This window comes from Ranitomeya imitator, chromosome 2, assembly GCF_032444005.1.
Source record: "Ranitomeya imitator isolate aRanImi1 chromosome 2, aRanImi1.pri, whole genome shotgun sequence".
Classification (NCBI taxonomy): Eukaryota; Metazoa; Chordata; class Amphibia; order Anura; family Dendrobatidae; genus Ranitomeya; species Ranitomeya imitator.
The window spans coordinates 190147299-190168175 of record NC_091283.1 but is presented as its reverse complement, the minus strand read 5'-3'; the positions used below and the strand labels follow the sequence as shown (position 1 = coordinate 190168175).

General features: G+C 42.6%; 1 protein-coding gene across 1 annotated transcript in view; it reads left to right on the top strand.

Annotated features, from left to right (window-relative positions):
• The window catches only part of LOC138662585 (golgin subfamily A member 4-like), a 268158-nt gene that overhangs the window by 25222 nt on the left and 222059 nt on the right, over nt 1-20877 (top strand). The window contains exon 2 of the mRNA XM_069748392.1: nt 7852-7892. The gene's annotated coding sequence lies outside the window, so the exon portion shown is untranslated. The remainder of the gene's footprint in view (nt 1-7851; nt 7893-20877) is intronic.

Sequence of the window (20877 nt, the reverse complement as noted above, 5' to 3'; positions counted from 1 at the left end):
TCGATCCTAGCCTGGGACCTCATTGTTTCAGCCAAGCTGATTGGCTGAAACAATGAGAGACGCTGTGACTGGCTGATCAGAATTGAACTGCCAATCACAGCGATCGAGATGCCTTGGGGGCGGAGCCAGGCCCTGGGATACCAACGCCATCTTCCTCCAGGTAAGATGGCGCCAGAAATTTAATGCGATCACCATGACTTAAATCGTGATGTCGCATTAAACAGTATGACGTACTATCCCGTCACTGGGAATTAAGTCCCAGGTCACCTTGACGGGATAGTACGTCATATGGGATTAAAAGGTTAATATGAGGCATACAGGTAGTGCTAACTTAACATTTCTTTTACCTGTATGCCCATAATAATAGGTCATAAAAGTCCCTGGAGGTGAAAGATTCCTTTTAAAGGCTGTGTACACCTTCACACAGACATTTCTAAGGGTATGTCCCCACGATCAGGAACTGGTGCGGGTTTTTCGCTTTGTATTTATGCAGTGTCAAACCTGCAGTGGCCATCTGTGACAGCATAGTGGATGGGATTTAAAGAAATCCCTTGTCCACTATGCGTCCATAGACGCCTGCGGATCATCCGCGGAGACTGACATACAGCACGTCTTTCCAGACCGCAACATCAATAGAATGTATTGGATGCAGTAAATCCGCATGGTTCAGTGAACACTTGCGTATTTACCTTAAATCAATAGAAGGCAGCACTTTGGAAGTAGCGAACATGCGCTGTGTCAAAAGCTCTGCTAGTTCCAGATCGTGGGCACCCAGCCTTTCTGTTTATTTGCTTACAAAGCTAAACATTTCTTTATTGAAAATGTTCTTCCAATTTGCTGCTACAGTGTCATTTATTTCTTAACCCCTTTGCCCGAAGCCTGTTTTCACCTTCCTGACCAGTCCAAATTTTTCAATTCTGATCAGGGTCCCTTTATGAGCTAATAACTCTGGAAAGCTTTAACGGATCCTTCTGATTCTGAGAGTGTTTTCTCATGACATATTGTACTTCAGGATAATGGTAAAATTTGTTTGATATGACTTGCATTTACACACGTGGTCAAAATTGTTGGTACCTCTCGTTTAAAGGGAACCTGTCACCCCCAAAATCGAAGGTGAGCTAAGCCCACCAGCATCAGGGGCTTATCTACAGCATTCTGTAATGCTGAAGATAAGTCCCTGATGTATCCTGAAAGATAAGAAAAAGAGGTTAGATTATACTCACCCAGGGGCGGTCCCGTTACGATGGGCGTCGCGGTCAGGACCGGGGCCTCCCATCTTCTTACGCTGACGTCCTCTTCTTGTCTTCATGCTTCGGCGCAGACGTACTATGTCGGCCCTGTTGAGGGCAGAGCAAAATACTGCAGTACACAGGCGCTGGGACAGGTCAGAGAGGCCCGGCGCCTGCGCTCTGCAGTACTTTACGCTGCCCTCAACAGGGCCGACAAAGTACGCCTGCGCCGGAGCCACAACAGGAAGAAAAGAGGACGTCATCCTATGAATATGGGAGGGGCCGGACCCGGACCGTGACTCCCATCAGACCCAAACAGAAGCGGGACCGCCCCACCCCTGGGTGAGTATAATATAACCTGTTTTTCTTATCTTGCAGGTTACATTGGGGGTTTATCTACAGCATTACAGAATGCTGTAAATAAGCCCCTGATGGCGGTGGCCGCAGTTTATAGGCGAATTTTGGGGGTGATGGTTTCCCTTTAAAGAACAACCACAAGACGGATCATCAACCAATGTATAATTTTTTCTGCCATACGCCACACGGAAAGCTTTGGGGTTAGGTTACAGACTCATTAAATGGGGCTGATCCTTGTCAGATCATTGTCACGTCAAACTACACATCTGCGGCACAAATCTCAGTCAGACTCTGATTTATGCATCAGATCAGATTTGCCAAGTGCAAATCCGACACCTGAACTTAACATTTATTGCATGCAGTAAAGTAGGTCTTGTTTAAGGGTACCGTCACACTAAGCGACGCTGCAGCGATACCGACAACGATGTCGATCGCTGCAGCGTCGCTGGAGAGCTGTCACACAGACAGCAGGGCCGCGCTTAGTAACCCGATGTTTACCCTGGTTACCAGCGTAAAAGTAAAAAAAACAAACACTACATACTTACCTTCCGTGTCTGTCCTCCGGCGCTGGTTACCAGTGAAGACATCGCTGGATCGGCGTCACACACGCCGATCCAGCGATGTCAGCAGGGAGTCCAGCGACGAAATAAAGTTCTGGACTTTCCTCAGCGACCAACGATCTCCCAGCAGGGGCCTGAACGTTGGTCGCTGTCACACATAACGATTTCCTTAACGATATCGTTGCTACGTCACAAAAAGCAACGATATCGTTAACGATATCGTTATGTGTGATGGTGCCTTAACCCCTTAATGATTGCCAAGACAATTCCATACGTCAGTGATTTTTCTGATCTGAGTTTTATCACTGTTTTTGAGCAATTTGGTCACTGATCCATAGATGTGCATTGGCACTTTTGATCCAAGAATCTGATAAATATCGGACAATTCTCTGTTCTTTTGGGTGGGCTATTAGAGATGAGGAGAAAAAAAATCATATTTATGAAGCATCCCAGAGATGAGTGCCGAAACACAGATGATCCTCATACAAGAAAAACTGACATCTGAATGAGCCCTAAGGTCAGTCGGGGAGCATGAAAATAATGATACAAGTCCGGCTCTGCCCCTGGCCAGCTTTTTCCAGCACTGCCAGAGGTGATTGACAGGTCTCTAGTCATGGGAGAGATCTGTCAGTCACCTGCAGCAGCACTGAGAGAAGCCTGCCACACCTCTTATCTCCGGCTATGGTCTCTGTCCGGCTCTTTAAATTTTGTTTTTTTCTCTGTGAAACACTGAAGTTTTTAAGAGAAAAATAGACCCAGCTGCAATCTGGAATACAAACTAACCATTGATAAAAAAAAAAAAATCTCAGATCAAGAAGTGTGCAAACAAAGAAGATAATAAAAAGGTATATTAATTTATTATTATATTTATTAACAGAAAAAATATATATAAAATGAGTTGCCTCATGCCAAAGAGAGATGCAGAATAATACAATAAATAGCAATTGTTATGAAACAAGTACAATTTTAACCTTTATAATATTAGTGTACTGTATAAATATAAACTAAGGTAATTAATTGCAGTTCATAATCATTAGTTCTCAAATGGATACCAAGTATAGTCTATAAAAATAATAAAAGTTTTAAAAAGTTTATACCGAGAATGGCATCCACAAATAGGGGCGTGAATGGGCAGCTAAGTGTTTTTTGGGGTTAACACCCTTTTTGTTTGCTGTCCATGGAATTATCCAACTCTGCTTATCAGACTGTGCATTAGTATAAGCAGCCATTGTTAGCAGTCAGTATTCATTTATTGTCTCAGCCATCAACATCATACCTACTAGGCTTCAGCTGAGTGCACTTTATTATTATTTTTCATCTTTTGTGCAGTGTTTTTGAATCTCCACGAGATTATGGAGGCTGGCTGTTATGCTGAATCATGCTAACATCGCTGAATGTTGTTGAATCTATTGAAATTAAATACTGCTAATGGCTTTTTGAGATTTGCTGCCATGCACAGCTTTATCGTATATTGAACCAGGTCATCTGTTGGTATACTTCCCCCTTGCTACCACTTTCCCGTTTATTATGCACACAGCTCTGTTATCATGTTATATGCAGTAGTATTGGAGCATAAACATTATTGAGCATATAGCTTGTTTTGCTGATGATTTTTTTCAGCATTTTTGACTGTGCTATACGGGACTTGAATGCAGGGGGTTGTTATATATATACTTTTTGTGCACCTTAGTTTTTCTTACCTTACGCTTTCTTTCATCTCTTTTATATGCTCATTGTTTTCCCACCTACAGTTTGCTAGTTATTTAACAGGGTGAGCAGGTGAGAGCCGCCGCGGAGTGGGGGCGCCAAAAATTCTATCAGGGTGCCAACCTCCACTGCTAACAAGGGATAGCAGCTAAGCGTAGGGTCATTGCATTAGGCTAGGTGCATTACTAGATTCTTTAGCATTCTTTTTGTGTTTCACTGGGTATTGGTATTTTTAAGGTAATCTAATTAAAATTATATTTTTTAAGGGGATAATATGTTACATAGTTTATAATTTCCCTATTATATATCTGATTTTCTTTGACGTTCATCCACAACAAAGCCCTGCATCCCTTCATCCCTACAATCTTGCAGTTGGGCTCCAATTCATGCTGCTCGTGGTTTGGGCAGCATGAATTACCATAGGTGATAGGTTCTCTTTAAAATGTAGTTTGTAAAATAGGTTTAGACTATTAATTGTAGCAACACTAGAGGTCACTGTAAGCACGTATAGAATATATTACTCTTCTGTTGTATGATGAGAAACCTATATTCTCGATGGCTGCATGACTTTTTTTCTTATTTCCCTTCTGCGGTACAGTATTATTTTTTTCAGTGTAGGGAAGAAAAGTTCTTTGATACAGGATCCCTCAAAGTGTGTATCTCTTAAGGTACCGTCACACTCAGCAACTTTGCAACGAGAACGACAACAATCTGTGACGTTGCAGCGTCCTGGATAGCGATCTTGTTGTGTTTGACACGCAGCAGCGATCTGGATCCCACTGTTATATCGCTGGTCGGAGCTAGAAGTCCAGAACTTTATTTGGTCGTTAGATCGGCGTGTATCGTCATGTTTGACATCAAAAGCAACGACGCCAGTAACGTTTTTACATGGAGCGAAAACGATAAGTGAGTCGCCGTTACGTCACTGAATCGCTCCTGCATCGTTCTGGAGTTGCTGTGTTTGACATCTCTACAGCGACCTAAACAGCGACGCTCCAGCGATCTAGTTTAGGTCGGATCGTTGTCTATATCGCTGCAGTGTCGCTTAGTGTAACGGTACATTTAGTTTGTAATATGTGAGCTGAATGTCGACACATTTGTCCTGGAAATATTACTAATATTACTATTTTTATGAACTAAGGCATGTTTTGTAAAATGGATGCTGAAAAAAGTTTTATATCCTTTTTAAACCCCTGCAATGTCGGATGGGAATCAGGTTTAAGCCACATTCACAGGTTCAGTATTTGGTTAGTATTTTAAATCTGTATTTAGAATTGAGAGTCCTCAGTCGTTGATACCTTTTAATGGCTAACTGAAAAGATGGTAATAAATTGTAAGCTTTCGAGACTACATACGTCTCTTCATCAGGCAAAGACTAAAACAAATTCTGAAGAAGAGACGTATGTAGTCTCGAAAGCTTGCAATTTATTACGATCTTTTCAGTTAGCCATTAAAAGGTATCAACCACTGAGGACTCTCAATTCTAAATATTTTTCTATCTACTGGCTAACACGGTACCAAGATATATTTCTTTCCTGTATCACATCTGTATTTGTAAGCCAAAACCTAGTGTGGGTGAAATATGCAGAAAATGGGGCGCATATTTCTATGATACTTTTTCTCTGATTGCCGCACTCCTGATTTTGGCTTACAAATACTAATGTAAAATACTGAACGTGGCCTTTAAAAGAGTTATCCTTTTGGTAAAATTATCTGTAATTTTTTTTTATTTATTATTATTATACTTTTTTTTTTTTTTATCCATGTAGCTTAGTTCCAACACACCATAAATGGTGATTTATTTTTATTTTTCCCATTTCCATGTAGTCTCTTTAAATCTGGCAGTTCTGCTTGTTTACATCTTAATGCTGGAAGAATGGGGCCTGTCACTAGTTTAGCAAGGGGCAATAAGCATCCGCACCTCCTGCCCCCACCACCCTTGTTACTGCCAGGTATCTCCTCTTTCTTTCCTGCATTTCCACATCTGAAAAATAGTAAAAGTAATGTGCACTATGGCTTTATTCCATTCCATCCTTTCATCCAAGTTGAATGTCCTATTCCCTTGTGTAAGTGTTCGAAATTATTCTCCCTCATCACAGTTTGATCTTCCACTCTGCGGATGATTACTGTGGTGTGAAGGTACCATCACACTGAACGATATCGCTAGCGATCCGTGACATTGCAGCGTCCTGGCTAGCGATATCGTTGAGTTTGACAGACAGCAGCGATCAGGATCCTGCTGTGCCATCGTTGGTCGGAGCAGAAAGTCCAGAACTTTATTTCGTCGCTGGACTCTCGCAGACATCGCTGAATCGGCGTGTGTGACGCCGATTCAGCGATGTCTTCACTGGTAACCAGGGTAAACATCGGGTTACTAAGCGCAGGGCGCAGGCCCTGGTTACCAGCGTAAACGTAAAAAAAACCAAACACTACATACTTACATTCCGGTGTCTGTCCCCCGGCGCTGTGCTTCTCTGCACTGTGTAAGCGCCGGCCGGAAAGCAGAGCACAGCGGTGACGTCACCACTGTGCTTTCCGGCTGGCGCTCACAGTCAGTGCAGAGAAGCACAGCGCCGGGGGACAGACACCGGACACAGCCCCTCGGTCGGCTCTGCCACACCCCATGGTCGGCTCTGCCACACCAGACACGGCCCACGGTCGGCTCTGCCACACCAGACACAGCCCACGGTCGACTCTGCCACACTAGACACAGCCCACGGTCGACTCTGCCACACCAGACACAGCCCCTCGGTCGGCTCTGCCACACCAGACACAGCCCCTCGGTCGGCTCTGCCACACCAGACACAGCCCCTCGGTCGGCTCTGCCACACCAGACACAGCCCCTCGGTCGGCTCTGCCACACCAGACACAGCCCCTCGGTCGGCTCTGCCACACCAGACACAGCCCCTCGGTCGGCTCTGCCACACCAGACACAGCCCCTCGGTCGGCTCTGCCACACCCCATGGTTGGCTCTGCCACACCAGACACAGTCCACTTTGGCTGCACCCTCCATAGATTCACTATTAGATAAAATGTGAAGCTGGGGGCATACTGATTAAAGTTTGGAGACTTTTGCTCATCTCCTTTCTTGCCCATCAAACTGCTTGCACAAAAGAAACCACCACTCTTTGCAATCTTCAACTGATGACATCCCATCCCGTCAACAGGGCGGCAATATAGGCTGGAGAATCAGTCCTGCAACAGCATCTGTGACAGCATAGTGGATGGGATATCAGGATATCCCATGTCCACTATGTGTTCACAGAACACCTGTGAATCACCCGTGGAGACAGAGCTTTCCAGACCATTAGTCTCCGCAAGAGAATTTGCATCAATAAAATGTATTGAATGCGGTGAATCTGCATGGTTCGGTGAACACATGCGGAATAACCTGTGTTCGATAGACATCCAAAGCACTGCTAGTTCTGGGCCATGGGCACCTGGCCTAATATGTGGTCAAAATAACCTTTACTGTGCATCCAAATAATCTACTTTATAATGCACAGAAATCCGACACTGTGTGAAGCCAATACATATAGAGGCCCTATGATTCAGAGGTGGACCATAATAGATTTTGGACTGGGTTCAGGAGATCTTCAAGGTTTAACGATGCTACGAGGTCATCGTTCATTTTCTTTGGCCTATTCTTTCCTTCAAAATTACGGTATCTCTGTATTTCTAAAGAGGATGACAATTGCAGAACATCTTCTCGTAAAGAACAAATAAATTTCTTGTTGCCTGTAAATGAGCTTTCATTTTTCAAGTCAACATTATCTTGACACGTTGTTATTGCATCTATATAATCCGTGGTGAAAAATAGAAACATTTCAGGGTTTCTTGTCTAAATATTGAATAATATTGTACTACTGAATTTACATATGATCTTTTTTATTTTCTTTTTTTTCCTTCAAAACCATAGGCAAAATATTTGAGTTGTAATTTTTAATGTACAGTAAATCTTTGTAACAATGTAACACACACATGTATCACTTTCATAGGCTCAAAGTTCTATCCAACCTGAATTCCCATTCCAAATATGGTAAGTAATGTGCAGTATCGAACATATTATAAAGAAAGTATGTTGTGATAAACACTCTGGATGAACTGGAATGTAAAATACGTTGGTAACTTACAAAAATAGGAATTGGCATGTCTGTCTGGAAAAATAAGACATACGATAATTCAGACACTGAGTACGGACAAGGGTTTCTGGTGTGAACACAGGTTCCTGATCCCAACTCGACAGACTTGTAAAATCCTATGAGGCTGTTGAGTTTGGGTTAAAAAGATCTGTGGTCAGTCTGGAACTTGATGTTGAATTCTGACCGAAGGAAGCACCTTTTTTCTTTTTTTCCCTTAATAATGAGAGTCTCCATTTGATTGTAAGAAAAAAAAAACATAAAGAAAAGCAGCACTGTAAAAGTTGTGAAAAGATTTTAAAACTGATGGCCAATCCAAAGAAAAGGAAGTGAGAGTCTTGGGGCATGTGCACACGTTGCGGATTCCATTGCAGATTTTTCAGCGCGGATTCTGCAGAATCCGCAGGTAAAACGCCCTGTGTTTTACCTGCGGATTTTCTGTGGATTTTGTGCTGATTTTGCCTGCTTTTTTTAGACCTGCGGATTCCTATTGTGGAATAGGTGTAAAACGCTGCAGAATCCGCACAAAGAATTGACATGCTGCGGAAAACAAACCTCTGTGTTTCTGATTGGAAATTTCCGCAGCATATGCACTGCGGATTTGGTTTTCCATAGGTTTACATGGTACTGTACAACGCATGGAAAACCGCTGCAGATCCGCAGCCAAATCCGCAAAGTGTGCACATACCCTTAGGCTGTGTGCACACGATGCGGATTTTTTGCTGCAGTTCCGCAAAGTGAGTTACAGTACAATGTAAATCAATAGGAAAAAAAAAAAGCTTTGCTAGTGGTGTGGAAAAATCCGCATGAAAACCGCTGCGGATCAAAAGAAGTAGCATGATACTTCTTTGGTGCGTAACTGCAGTGTTTCTGACCCCTTCCATTATAGAAATCTGCAGTGGTAAAAAAAGCAGAAAATCCGCAACAAAAACGCAGAAAATCCGCATAAATCCTGCTGCAAATCTGCACCTGCGTTTTCTGCCAGGAGATGCAAATTTTGTGCTGAAAATTCTGCACCCCAATCCGCAACATGTGCACATAACTAGAGGCAATGCGCTGACGGCATCCGTTACATAGCGGCACTAACGCTATGTAACGGATGCGTTAGCGCACCCATTAACTGCCATTATGTAGCGCATCGCTAACGCATGTCATAATCGGCATGCGTTAGCGATGTGCCGTCATTCTGTGACGAACCCTCAGACGCAGTCTGCAGCCTTTTCGGGTCTGTCACCGCTAGCACAGTTCGAGCATCTGAGCTAGTGCGATCGCATAAACGCGATCTTTTTCTGCACTTGCGTTATCGCAGTCCGTTTAACGTATGCGTTGAACGGACTGCACCAACGCAATGTGAACCCGGCCTTACTCTCGGCACCTCTGCCATCAGCTATCTGACGAGGCACAGTTTTGTATAGGATGGGATGACGCTGTAGTGAGCTGCAATGCCAGGCAGAACCCATTCACATAGATTATTGGCTGGTCTTGCTGAATCAGATCCCCTCCACCTATCTAATATTGATCGCTTTACCTAACTATGGGCCATCAATTTTAAATTCTCAGACTACCCTTTATATTGTTTAACTTATGGAAATCATGGATCCCATTACTGCCTCACAAAAGATCGGTTAAATATTTTATTTTTGACAGCTAGAATGATGAGACACACTACTATTTTGTGGTCGAAAAGTGACCGGAAGCCTGAAGCAAACCAGGATGGATCTCATGAATACTAACATGAATATGCCTTAAAGAGAGATCTAGCTGTGTCTACATGTGGTATCTGATATGTATGTTGGCTTATGGAATATGAGCATGTTAAAATTGGTTTATTACGAGTAAATTTAATGATGTTCATTAATAATTGTGTTATTTTGAAGAGCATAAAACTCCTATCTCCCTGCTGCTTTACATCACTATTCTAGTGTGACATTTACCATGGACATTGTGGTTAACCAAATAATAAATGGCTTGTGTTATAACAGGATGCCCACTGCACACACAATGCCACCACAGTACAAATTATTGGCATGAGTTTGTACCTCTAGTTTTATTTTTGTTTAAAATACTAAAGCTAACTCTCGATGGTCTTTATTAACTCACATGAATTATATATATTTATTTATTTTTTTTTATGTGTGTATATACTGTATATTATATAAACAAGGGAAGTTTATCTGCCTTTACCAATTGTTTACTTAAGTTATATTTAAAAGAAACACCTAAATATATCCTCCGCATTAAACCATGAAGGAGATAGTAACAAAACCACCAAAAAACTACCTTCACACAAGGCCAGTAAAATACATGTAAACTTTATTATTAACAATAAAACAAGTAATCAGTAATGGGTATAACACCACAGCACAGGCAAAACGGTGGGACACCCATTCAGAGACTCCAATAATAATAGTTATAGTAATCTTTCCATAGTACAATAAACCATGTGCAAATGTGCCATGTGACCATCTAAAAACATGCCAATAACAATGAACAAATAAATAATACAAGTGTATAGATCAACAATAATGTAATAATTACCTATGGAGCGCTCCTGGGGACCCACCAGCGAGACCGCTAAGTCATCTGGGTAATTTCGCAATGCATCCTGGGAAGGGAAGATGGCGGCAGCCGCGCATGTATCGCTGGAGCTTCGCTGGATCCCATGGGGTGAGTATATAACTATTTTTTATTTTAATTATTTTTTTAACAGGGATATGGTGCCCACACTGCTACATACTATGTGGGCTGTGTTAGATACCGCGTGGCTGCTATATACTACATAGGCAGTATTATATACTATGTGGGCTGTGTTATGTACTGCGTGGGCTGTGCTATATATCACGTGGCCACTGTTATATACTGCGTGGGCAGTGTTATATACTACGTGGCTGCTATATACTGCGTGGGCTGTGCTATATATTACGTGGCCAGTGTTATATACTGCGTGGCCTGTGTTATATACTACGTCACCTGTGTTATATACTGCGTGGCTGCTATATACTGCGTGGGCTGTGCTATATATTACGTGGCCAGTGTTATATACTGAGTGGCCTGTGTTATATACTACGTCGCCTGTGTTATATACTGCGTTGCTGCTATATACTGCGTGGGCTGTGTTATATAGTACGTGGCTGTGTAATATACTGCGTGGCCACTGTTATATATTGCGTGGCCTGTATTAACGCATCGGGTATTCTACAATATGTATGTATATAGCAGTCACATAGTATATAGCACAGGCCATGTAGTATTTGTCTGCTATATACTACATGGCTCCTATATACTACGTGGCCTGTGCTATATACTATGTGGCTGCTATACACATACATAAATACATATTTTAGAATACCCGATGCGTTAGAATCGGGCCACCATCTAATGTCTTATATTCTAGGTTCTTCAAAGTAGCCACCTTTTGCTTTGATGACTGCTTTGCACACTCTTGGCATTCTCTCGATGAGCTTCAAGAGGTAGTCACCGGGAATGGTCTTCCAACAATCTTGAAGGAGTTCCCAGAGATGCTTAGCACTTGCTGGCACTTTTGCCTTCACTCTGCGGTCCAGCTCACCCCAAACCATCTCAGTTGGGTTTAGGTCTGGTGACTGTGGAGGCCAGGTCATCTGACGTAGCACCCCATCACTCTCCTTCTTGGTCAAATAGCCCATACACAGCCTGGAGGTGTGTTTGGGGTCATTGTCCTGTTGAAAAATAAATCATGGTCCAACTAAACGCAAACCGTATGGAATAGCATGCCGCTGCAAGATGCTGTGGTAGCCATGCTGGTTCAGTATGCCTTGAATTTTGAATAAATCCCCAACAGTGTCACCAGCAAAGCACCCCCACACCATCACACCTCCTCCTCCATGCTTCACGGTGGGAACCAGCCATGTAGAGTCCATCCATTCACCTTTTCTGCGTCGCACAAAGACACGGTGGTTGGAACCAAAGATCTCAAATTTGGACTCATCAGACCAAAGCACAAATTTTCACTTGTCTAATGACTATTCCTTGTGTTCTTTAGCCCAAACAAGTCTCTTCTGCTTGTTGTCCTTAGCAGTGGTTTCCTAGCAGCTATTTTACCATGAAGGCCTGCTGCACAAAGTCTCCTCTTAGCAGTTGTTGTAGAGATGTGTCTGCTGCTAGAACTCTGTGTGGCATTGACCTGGTCTCTAATCTGAGCTGCTGTTAACCTGTGATTTCTGAGGCTGGTGACTCGAATAAACTTATCCTCAGAAGCAGAGGTGACTCTTGGTCTTCCTTTTCTGGGGCGGTCCTCATGTGAGCCAGTTTTCCCAATTTTTCGGACTGACTGACCTTCATTTCTTAAAGTAATGATGGCCACTCGTTTTTCTTTATTTAGCTGCTTTTTTCTTTCCATAATACAAATTCTAACAGTCTATTCAGTAGGACTATCAGCTGTGTATCCACCAGACTTCTGCACAACACAACTGATGGGTCCCAACACCATTTATAAGGCAAGAAATCCCACTTATTAAACCTGACAGGGCACACCTGTGAAGTGAAAACCATTCCCGTTGACTATCTCTTGAAGCTCATCAATAGAATGCCAAGAGTGTGCAAAGCAAAATGAAAACAAAAAGCAGCACCAAAAGAAAACAAAGGGTGCAATAAATCCTTCCAGGTATATACCAAACCTCATACTATTGTCCAAAAAAATGAAGGCAGCACTCCATTAGGAAAAGTAAAAGTGATTTATTGGCCCATGCGCGACGTTTCAGTCCAGGATGTGGACCTTTCTCAAGATATATATATATACATACACACATACACACACACACACACACACACACACACACACACACACACACATATACACACACATCTGACTTTCAGGGAGATCCGGGGTCCTTCACTAACAAATCTGTTTCAGGGGCTGAACTGTTTCAAAGCAGTAAAAGATAGTATGGTACTTATCATCAGAAGATATGGAGGAGCTTCTGACAGCGGTGAGAACCACTATGAAAGTAGAGGAGGAAGAAATCATTCAGGACAAAATGTTTGAGGGTCTAAGTCTCAAAAGAAGTTAGTGTTTCCAGTTCACGAGAATGTACAAAAGTTCATTCTGGATGAGTCGGAAGGAACTGCCTGAAAACCGTTTAATAATACCTCCAGAGTTGAAAAGTTTTCTGCTGAAGGAGAAAATATCCAAATGCTTGACAGAAGTACCAAAAGTGGATAGTCAAGTAGCAAAGGTGGCATAAAGAAGACTACCTTACCCTTTGAAGATTCCTCCCGATTTCGAAACCCTGTGGACCGCAAGACGGAAAGTCTGCTAAAAAAAATCCTGAGAGACGTCCGCGGCTTTGTTGAATGCGAACAATGTATCCACCTGCGTAGCCAGATCAATGTTCTGGCAGCTTAATCAGCTGGAAGAACACCTTAACATGGGTACTTCAGTGGAACTATTAGAGTCTATATCTTTAACAAAAAGCCACGACGCACCTGGTCGACGCTTCCGCAGAGTTGGTAAAGATGGCAGCCAGATCTTCAATTTTATCAACTTCATCTAGAAGGGTGTAGTGGCTGAAGTTATTTAGTGGAGATACTGCTTCAAAATCAAATGTTGCTCTATTCCCTTTAAAGGACAGTATATGTTTGGCCCTGTCCTCGATGAATTATTGGAAAAGGCAACAGACAAGAAAAAGAAAATGCTCCCAGAACCCAAAGTGGCCAAGAAGCGGTCCTTTTGTCCCCCACAGAATCAGTCGTCCTCATATAGGGGAAAGGGGAAAACCGGACGCTGGAGCAATCCCAAGGGAGGTAGAGGCAGGAACATCTTGCTCTCCCAGGGACCACCTCATGAAAGATAATGACGGTGAATCTGTAGGAGGTCGGATCTCTAGGTTTCTCCCTCAGTGGGAACTTCATACCCCCCAATCAATGGGTGTGACAATCGGTCCAAAACGTAGTAAAGATAAAGGTCTCCTGCAGACCTCTACAAATATTGAGAGTAACCTCCCTGTCTTCTCAGGAGTTACAAAGTACCTCAATGTCCGGACTCCCAAAAGTTACTCTCCGCTGGGGTGGTATCCCCAGTACCAAAAATAGAGTGTGGAACAGGACATTATTCCCGTGTGTTCCTAATAGAACAAAAAAACAAACAAACAAATGAAACACACAGGATAATAATACATTTAAAACCTCTAAATATGCACATAAAGTGCAGGAGGTTCAAGACGGAATTCACACTGTATACTTCAGACTTTCAGTATAAATCTGAACTTTGCCACCTTCAAAAATTTTCGGATGACTCCGTGGTTGTGGGATGCATTAGGGGGGATCAGGGGGATGAGGAATACAGAAGTGTGGTGTCGAATTTCGTGGATTGGTGCAATGGTAACTATCTGCAACTAAATGTTAAGAAAACTAAGGAGTTGGTGGCCAACTATAGCAGGATTAAGTTGGAATGCTTACCGATCACTATTGCTGGTCAGGAGGTAGAGCAGGTGGAGAGTTACAAATATTTGGGGGTCCATTTGGATAGCAAACTGGACTGGAGATGCCACTCAGAGTTTGTCTACAAGAAGGGGATGAGCAGATTGTATTTCCTAAGGAAACTGAGGTCTTTTAATGTGTGCAGCAAAATGTTAGAAATGTTCTACCAATCTGTAGTGGCAAGTGCCATCTTTTTTGCAATCACGTGCTGGGGTAGTAGTGTGCGGGCCTCTGATGCTAATAAGCTGAATAAGATTATCAAGAAGGCAAGTTCTGCTGTGGGCTGTAATCTGTACTCTTTTGGGGAGGTAGTGGAGAGAAGAACTCTGAAAAAGTGTATGGCAATTATGAACAATAATGCACATCCATTATATGAGCTATTCATGAGACAGAAGAGCACCTTCAGTAACCGGCTAATACTTCTGAGGTGTAAGAAGGAAAAATATAGGAAATCGTTTGTGCCAACTGCTATGGGAATGTACAATAATAACATTAGGGTTAAACCACCAAGGTGAATGTCTACTTATTTCTCTACATTTCAGTTCACTCGTTGTGTATGTCCTATTCTAATGTATAATGTTCTTCTGTCAACAAACTGTCATGTCAACTATGTAATTCCTTTATGATTTTTATGATTTAAGTTGTGCTGCTGTGATACCATAATTTCCCACGGGATCAATAAAGTGTATCGTATCGTATCGTTAAAAAGCACCATTCCATTTATAGGACAAGGCTTCGTAATGGCGACCATAGACCTCTGGAATGCTTACTATCACATCCCCTTTCACCTTTCACATTGAAGATAGTTGAGGTTTGTAGTAGCTCAGGGGTGGCAAATATGTCACTGTCAATTCATCGTTCTCCCGTTTGGCATTTCTTCGGCACCACAGGTATTCACCAAAATAATGGCGGAGAAGATAGCATCCATCCAGAACAAAAATATCTGTACCGTGTCATACAATCAAAAATCCAGTCTAATTCCATCCACCAGGAGAATCTTCTTGGGAATAACGTTAAAATCACAAGAAATGATGTCTCAGTTGCGAAGGAGAAATAAATCCTGATACGGTCCAAGATAACAGCCTTGCCGGATCGAAGAAAAATATCTCTCAGGTCGGCAATGTCAGCACTATTGTCCATGACCTCCTGCATCCCAGCGGTAGCTTGGGCTCAGGCCCCACACAAGATGTTTGCTATACTTCTCTCTACAACCGAGCAACACATGCATAGCGGTGGATGCTTTCTCCCACCACTGGAACTTAAGGCTATATTCACACTTAGCGGTTTTTACCGCGGAACCGCCGCGATTTTGATGCTGCGGGTCCGCAGCAGTTTCCATAGCGTTTACAGTAACATGTAAACCCTATGGAAACCGCAAACCGCTGTGCACATGCTGCGGGAAAAACCGCGCGGGAACGCAGCGGTTTACAACCCGCAGCATGTCACTTCTTTGTGCAGAATCGCTGCGATTCTGCACCCATAGGAATACATTGAACCGCTTACTTCCCGCATGGGGCTGTGCCCACGTTGCGGGAAGTAAGCGGATAATGTGCGGGTGGTACCCGGGGTGGAGGAGAGGAGACTCTCCTCCAGGCCCTGGGAACCATATTTGGGGTTAAAAAATAAAAAATCTGGTTATACTCACCCTCTGATGTCCGGAGCTCCTGGGCGCTGCACGCGGCCGTCCGGTCAGAGTTGCTGTGCGACCAGGACCTGCGGTGACGTCGCGGTCACATGACCGTGACGTCACGAAGGGTCCTTCTCCCACAGCATCTTTGGAACCGGACCGCCGGGTGCAGCGCCCAGGAGATCCGGACATCAGAGGGTGAGTATAACCAATTTTTATTATTTTTAACATTACTATTGATGCTGCATATTGCTGCATATGCAGCATCAATAGTATAGGCGGAAACCCGCAGCGGAAACCGCGGAACAAACCGCGATAAATCTGCAGGGAGAACCGCAGTTGTTTTGCCCTGCAGATTTATCAAATCCGCTGCGGGAGAACCCGCAGGGACCCGACGCAAGGTGTGAACATAGCCTTAAGTTGGCGTACACCTTCCCTTCGATTCCTTTGCTACCAAAGATGTTTCAGAAAATCAGGAGGGTCAAGTCAAAGACTATATTAGTATTGCCTCATTTGCCAGGAAGGAGCTGGTTGGGCGCTCTGAACAATTTAAAGGTAGATTAAATCTCCGGGTCCGGATGGCATACACCCGCGAGTACTAAGAGAACTAAGTAATGTAATAGATAAACCATTATTTCTTATTTTTAGGGACTCTATAGCGACGGGGTCTGTTCCGCAGGACTGGCGCATAGCAAATGTGGTGCCAATATTCAAAAAGGGCTCTAAAAGTGAACCTGGAAATTATAGGCCAGTAAGTCTAACCTCTATTGTTGGTAAAATATTTGAAGGGTTTCTGAGGGAACCTGGAAATTATAGGCCAGTAAGTCTAACCTCTATTGTTGGTAAAATATTTGAAGGGTTTCTGAGGGATGTTATTCTGGATTATCTCAATGAGAATAACTGTTTAACTCCATATTAGCATGGGTTTATGAGAAATCGCTCCTGTCAAACCAATCTAATCAGTTTTTATGAAGAGGTAAGCTATAGGCTGGACCATGGTGAGTCATTGAACGTGGTATATCTCGATTTTTCCAAAGCGTTTGATACCGTGCCGCACAAGAGGTTGGTACACAAAATGAGAATGCTTGGTCTGGGGGAAAATGTGTGTAAATGGGTTAGTAACTGGCTTAGTGATAGAACATGGTTCAGGATGTATTCTTGCACTATGATGTACCGTTTGCTGTATATGAAGATATTGAAGCCGGAGACTGTTTTGATCCAAAGCTACTGTATTGCAGTACAGATTTTTGTGCTAACCACCTTACCCCAAAAATATTTAATTAGATATTTTGCCTCTAAAAGATTTAATGCTAATGTACGACTCATTCAGTTGTTTTAATTCAGCTGTAGATTTCTATTTTCATTTTGTAGAGGGCTTGTTTCCTTCCCCATACAACACATGGTCAAGAAACAGCTGTCAGTTTCTAGAGTTTCTTGGGACTCGCTGAACAAGAAAATGCAGTAAGTACCCATTTAGAGTACAATCTTTTTCTGGTAGGGAGAATCTCGTGCTTCTTTGAGGATTGTTTCTCTTTTATTGGTGTCTTGTTAATACCGTAGTTATATTTTCCAGTTTTCTTTCTGCCCTTTACTTCTTGTTACAAGCCATGATTTTGGGGCAGATTGATTTCTGCTCTATTGCTTTTGTGCTTTATACACTGCTTTGATGATCTAATTCTTAGATTTGCTTCCCCTCCTTTTTATAAATGCTGTTTTCCCTCTAATGGATGATCATCTTTTTTCAACCCAATTATATTAGTATCTTTTACCTCTTGGATTTTTTTTTGTTATACTGTAGTATCTCCTCACTGTGGGTACTTCTGTTCAGTTCGACAGTTAGAAAACCAAATTGCACATATGGTAACCACTAGTGTTACAGATAATAAACTCAATGCAGGAGACCAAAGGAAAAAAAAATTAAAGAAATGTAGATGTGTTTTCCATAGACGTCAGTTAGCTCCTGGTTTTAGTTTTCAGCTTGCCTTATAAAAATAATTATTCCAATAGTTGACTGCACTTTTTTTGATTGGTTTGTTGATTGTCCTCAATGTCTTCGATTAGGAGATTAACAACATTCGTTTAACACTCTGTTATCCATTTATCTATCTAGCTATCTTCTTCTATTTTTGGATGCATTGGATTCGATTGCAGAATTGTACATATCCTTTAAAGGGAACTTTTAGGGTATGTGCACACGTCAGGATTTTGTAGCAGAAATTTCCTGACAAAAAACGGACATTTCTGCCAGAAATCCGCATGCGTTTTTTCACTTTTTGGTGCGTTTTTTGTGCGTTTTTCCCAAATGCATAGAATAGCGGGAAAAACGCGAAAAATCCGCAAAATTAATGAACATGCTGCTTTTTTTACCGCAATGCATTTTTTTGTGGAAAAAAACGCATCATGTGCACAAAAATTGCAGAATGCATTCTAAATGATAGGATGCATATGTCTGCAGTTTGTAATGTGTTTTTATCGCAAAAAAACGCAAAAAAAACCTGAACGTGTGCACATAGCCTTAAGCTTTTTTTCAGACTGCCTGTTCCACCGGCAGCTTGAAATCTTGGCAGATTGCTTCATTACACTAAACTATATTTTATCCTGAAACGCTGCACTGTTTTAGAGAAAAAAATATTTAAAAAAGACTCGGGAAAGGGGAGAGGATTTTGATTCGCGTATCTCTCTGGTTTTATCCCTGTGTGGCTTGACTTGATTGACAGGTACCTCCCATGTTGCAAATCAGTTCGTGCTGGAAGATGAGAAGCCAATGTGAGCTGCTTAGCGGATATTTCTCATCAAGTGACAAGGCAGCTTGTTCAGACTTCACACGGTCTATGGTACAGGAAGCATTAAATGGTTGTTTTGGTTTCTTTTTAAAGGTGTTATCCAGGACTATTATTATTTAACGTCAATCAGCTTGCTCTTGAGCCATGACGACTTGATGGATGAATGATCTGTAGGACGATCGATCTTGTGCAAGCCTAGATAGATCCACCATAGCCTTCTCCACAGTTATCTTCAGAGTATCAAGCCAATGGGATTCTAATCTTCCTCTTTGCCTTGTTCCTTCTATTCTTTCGACCATGATGTCCTTCTCCTATGATTGCTCTCTTCATATGACGTGTCCAAAGTAGGCAAGTCATAACTTTGTGATCCTTGCTTAGAGTTGATTTCTTCCAAGATTGATTTGCTTGTTCTTCTTGCCATCCATGGTATTTATAACATCCTTCTCCAGCTCCACATTTCAAAGGCCTCAATTCTTTGTCTTGTTTCTTTGTCCTCCAGGGTTTGCATCCGAATGTTATCATAGAAAATACCAGACTATGTACGAGCGATGTCTCCAGTGAAATGTTCCTTTATTTGAAGGCCTTGCCCAGTGACTTCATTGTTGATTTGTCCATAGCTTTTCTCCTATTAACTTCCGGTGTCGTTGCTGCATCTTGAGTTATCATTGATCCGAGTAGGTTTATGTTCTTTACAACTTCCACTTTGCCGTCCATTTCAAGTGTGTACCGGTCGTATCTGGGAGTAGTTAATATCTTCTCTTTTTTTTGTATTGCATGGCAGTCCCATGTTCCAGCTTTCTATCTTGACACTCCGTAATAAGTCCTTGATTCCACCTATGCTTGTTGATACCGTTGTATCGACTGCGTATTTAAGATTCTTGATCATTCGACCAGCAATTTTGATTCCTTCTTCTTCTTCAGCAAGTCCAGCCTCCCTGAAAATAGCTTCTGCGAATACAGGGTGGGCCATTTATATGGATACACCTAAATAAAATGGGAATGGTTGGTGATATCAACTTCCTGTTTGTGTCATATTAGTATATGGGAGGGGGAAACTTTTCAAGATGGGTGGTGACCATGGTGGCCATTTTTATGTTGGCCATTTTTGATCCAACTTTTTTTTTTTGAGGGGGGGGGGGGGGGGGCGGGAGAGGGTAACCAATCAAACTTATTGAGAATTTCACAAGAAAAACAATGGTGTGCTTGGTTTTAACGTAACTTTATTCTTTCATGAGTTATTTGCAAGTTTTTCTTTGTTTACAGCCATTGACATGTCGCCGAGGTTAACACATGAGGAGCGGATAGAAATTGTGTTGATGTTTGATGAACTCAGTACCCGGGTCATTGCAGCAGATTTCAATGCAAGACACCCTAAGCAAGAAAACCTGTCACCACACCATTCTCATTTTAATTAGGTGTATCCATATAAATGGTCCACCCAAAAAAGTTTACCTCATCACTGAACATAATGTTCTGTGTAAACTGAGGGTCCTGTTCCAATTTTTGTTTTGCCCATTCTGTAAATTCAGTACGCCGATCTGGGTCACCAACCATTCCCATTTTATTTAGGTGTATCCATATAAATGGCCCACCATGTATGTTGAAGAGAAATATTTATGCATCGCTTTGCTTTTAACCATGCTGTGTCTCCCTGCTCCATTTGGACTGTTACCTCTTTGTCCATGTAAAGGTTCCTGATGATGCTGATCAGATGGTTCAGCACTGTCACGGCCACTCCTTCCGCTCATACTTACCCGCTGCGGCGCGCTCCTCCTGCAGGCACGCGTCCTCTCCTTCATTCTTCTCCGCTCCCTGGTTCTCGTCGGGTGCGCGTGCACACCGCCCACTCCAGCACTTCCTCTTTTTGATTTACAGGTGCTCTGTATCTCCTTTCTGTGATCCTGGAGGACCGTGACCCGGAAGTCCTCCAGCACTCCATGTATGTAAGGCGATTCCTTCCTTTGCTCCTTGCCTGTCTGTCATTTGTGTTTCTGTGACTCAGGTCCACCTTTGTCTTTG